This window comes from Vigna umbellata, chromosome 8, assembly GCF_029865625.1.
Source record: "Vigna umbellata cultivar VRB3 chromosome 8, Vumbellata_1.0, whole genome shotgun sequence".
Taxonomy (NCBI): Eukaryota; Viridiplantae; Streptophyta; class Magnoliopsida; order Fabales; family Fabaceae; genus Vigna; species Vigna umbellata.
The window spans coordinates 2,463,056-2,466,979 of NC_142172.1; the positions used below are offsets into that span (position 1 = coordinate 2,463,056).

Below are 3,924 nucleotides of genomic sequence, written 5' to 3' on the forward strand. Positions count from 1 at the left end.
TTCTTGATTTTTTAGGTTCCATTTTCATCATTTGTCTTGTAGTTTTCATTCTTTCTTTGGCCTCTACCGTGTGCTGTCTTGATTTGGCTTCTTTGCATTAAAGTGGATTGTACATCTTTCCATTTGCTTTGGACTTGAGTTGGTGCTCTCAAAGTGGACTTGTGAGACATTTTACTATCTTAAAAGAAGGGTGCTGCCCTTTCCTAGTTTTTTGAGACACTGGTCGTGAGTTTTGAGTCGTTTCCTTCCATTCTTTGAGTGAAACCGTGAGCTGTTTTGTGGCTGCTGCTTTGCCTTGATTTTTGGTTGTTTCTAACCTGTTTTGTGTGTAGCTTGCTGCTGTTTTTTTTTTTTTAACATGTCTGCAGGTTCCAGCCATGCTTCATCTCATGGAGATAGCAACCATGGAAGCCCTTCTAGCAAGTTTGATGTGATGAAGGCCTTCCAACAAATGCAACATCAACTTGATGCTATGAGCAAACGGTTAAACGCGGAAACAAAGGCTAAAGGGAAGCAATCTCATGGTCATGATCATGGTTCCTACAAGAAGAAGCAAGAAGCTAGAACCATAAATGTATACCTTCCCTCGCCAAAGAAGCATCAAGAAGATAAAGCTATGGACCAAGGCCTTACACTACCAAAGTTGAACTTGCCTACTTTCAAAGGGGAAGTCGAACCGTCTATTTTTTTAGATTGGATAGCTAAAGTAGACCAAATTTTTGATTTATATAGTGTAAATGGACCTTTGCGTGTAAAGTTAGCTTGTTTAGCTTTAGAGGGATACGCCAAACAATGGCTAAATAGGAGATACTTAACCATGGCCTCACCTGCGAGTACATGGGAACATTGCAGGGACATTTTGTACCAACGTTTCGTACCTCCATACTACCATAGGGACCTCTTGATTAAGCTCCAATGGCTTACTCAAGGTAGACGAAGTGTGGAGGAGTATGCTCGCGAGCTCGAAGTGCTCCTACATCATACTAACCTTAAAGAAAATGATCATGCAAAAATAGTTAGATTTATTAGTGGACTTAATAGCAACATCCAAGATATAATTAAATTCCATGATGATGAGACTTTAGATGTAGTGGTTCATAGAGCCATGAAAGTAGAGAAGAAACTCTTGAAAAAAGAAGCTTGTCAAAACAAATTTTCCAAATCTTCAAGAGATGTTTTCTACAAATCCTCATCATCAAAGGATAAAAACAAGGATGTTTCTAAGGAGCCCACTAACAAATCGTTTTCTCATTTTTCTTCTAACCATTCCTCTTCCCCACCTAAATCTTCTTCTAGACCAAGTCACATTAAATGTTTTAAATGTTTAGGACATGGTCATATAGCCTCTGCCTGCCCCACCAAAAAGGCAACATGCATTGAGGGTGAAGTAATTGTGACTAATGAGTCTACGTCTTCCTTAACTTCATCAACCTATAGCTCTTCTTCCTCATCAAGTGATGCCAAAGAGAAGGTCATGCTTACTTGTTTAAATGACGACAGAAAAGAAAGAGAGGAGAGAGTAAAAGAAGAGACTGAGAGAAAAGAAAGAGAGGAGGGAGAAAAGAAAGAAAAAGAAGAACTTGTGAGAGAAATAGAGAAGGACAAAGTCTTAGTCAAAAAGGAAGTGTTACTGAAGGCACCATCCACTCCCATCATTCAAATAGATCTAAACCATGACAGCGGAGTTTTTCAATCCTTCTACTTTTCTCCTTTTACTAAGTTTTCTTTCTTTGTTCCAAAAATATTTTGCACAACTTTTTCACCTCCCTCTTTCCTTCTTTCCAACTATTCCATAAACATTTATGAAACATGTCATGAGTTAAGGTTACCCCTTTGGGTCCATTCAACTCAAGACAAAAATAATTTTTTCTCTAAAAATGGTCTCCTAGTTTTCACCACTAAATGCAATAAAAATATCAGGAGACTTTCTTTTACTATTACTTGTTTATATACATTGATTGGTCAACATAAATTCATTCACAAAATGTTTAATGATTTTCGCAGATTAACATTTGATCCAGGAGGAGTTGTTTTGGTTTATACACGAAATAAGTCACTAAATCTCTCTTTGTTGCAGGCTTTTCAAGATTCAAGGTCGAATTCTCTCCAACCTGGGGGGGATGATATGATCATAAATGGGTCAAGTAGTGAAGAGTTTCAAAGTGACAAAAACACAAAAAGAGTAGAATATGTTTCCTTTGGGCGTGTATTTGCCTTTTGATTTCTTTCTCTTAGTTCTTGTGAATAATTGCTTATAAACTCTTCTTTCTCTTTAAGAGTAAGCAATGTGGGACTTTCCATAGCTTGGTCTTAAAAATAATAGAAGAGAAAGTGAGAATTTTTAGGCGTGTAGGAGTTAGGAAGCATAGCTAGTGTTAGTTTTTGAACTCTAGGAGAGCTAGGAAGCTTATAAACCCTTTTGGAATGAGAGAATTAAGCAATGTGGGGCTCCCATGCACCTAGGGACGTTGCAGCTGCTGCTGGACAGAACTTGGAGCCTTCCAAGTCCCACATCTCTTGAAACTCATCACCAAAGTCATTCCAAAAGCTATATAAGCAACCTAGGGGTTCTTCTTTGTAGACACCTTTGCATTGAATGAAATTTGAGTTGAATTACAATCTTGCATTCTTCTTTGAGATAGAATTTTGTCTCTAAAGTCCCAAATTTGGGCAGGCCTTATCTTGCTCAAGCAAGTGGCGGTCCTCTTCATGATGCTTATCTTGGAAACTTGTTCAAGTGGCGCATCTTCATTTCCTAAGTTTCCTTTTCTCTAATCTCTTCCATTTTTAATTTCTCTTCCATTTCTTACATGTCATTTAGTATATTCTCTCTAGGTATGCACTTCCCTATCATCAGGGACTCGTGGTTTAACTATTCTATTTGTGTGATTATTGATTAACTTTGACTTGATTTTTTTTAATTTTTTATCTTTCTATCTTTTTCTTTTTATCTTTATCTTTTTATCTTTTTAGTTTATCTTTTGATCTTTTAGTTTTTATTTTTATCTTCTTATATTTTGTTCTTAATCTTTATCTTTCTATCTTTTTAGTTCATCTTTTCTATCTTTTTGTGCGAACAATTTTTTCTAGGGACTTGTTTCCTTGTGTATGCAGGGTACAATTTGGACTAGAAGCAAGAAAACTTCGGAACCTCTTCTTGAAGGATTGGACGAAAGTAGAAGGAGAAGGAGGATTCGAACTTCAAGAGAACTATTTCCTTATCCGAAAACACTTCTACAACTGTTTACCTCTCGGCAAGTGTAACTGAATCGTAGCAAGTAATAATCCTGGTAAGACCAAGTATCGTTTCCCAAGAGACTCAAGGCCTAGACACTTATGTGATTAATTGATTAATTAAGACTTGAGAACAAAGTGTTATAAGTTTCAAATGCAAAAGACTGAAAAGTAAATATGTATGCATATGATGATCAATGGCAAGAAGAAACAAAAGCGTGAATTGAAATATATGGATGAATATGTTGTTGGGGTTTATCAAGTTCATCTTTTCCACTCTCTTGTATTTAGGAATTCATCATTCTTTTCATTAATGTTAATGCCACTTTCTAAATTACTTTAAACCCGATTCCTCGGCGAAGAAAGCCTAATCATAATCACTAGTTTACAATCTCTTGTCTCCCTAGCAATTAATCATGCATTATAGTGAACAGAAGCTTAAAGTCAACCAAGCATCATACTCCTATCTCTAGGTTGGTAATATACTATTGGGAGAGATGCCCCAGATCTAGACTTCCCCGTACGTCTCCGTATCGACAAACCAATAATCATGACATCAAATGAGTTAAACTATGCATGCTTTGAGCAAAGAGGAAAAACCCTAACTATTAATGAAAGAAAGCATGTATCATATAAATGATCTTGAAGAAAAAATTACATATAAGAGAGTTTCTAAAGATTTACATTGAT

The 3,924-nt window shown here is 36.3% G+C and overlaps 1 pseudogene; it reads left to right on the top strand.

Annotated features, from left to right (window-relative positions):
* Window positions 1–242: 242 nt before the first annotated feature.
* LOC148193873 (uncharacterized) lies at window positions 243–1,033 on the top strand (annotated as a pseudogene).
* Window positions 1,034–3,924: the final 2,891 nt, after the last annotated feature.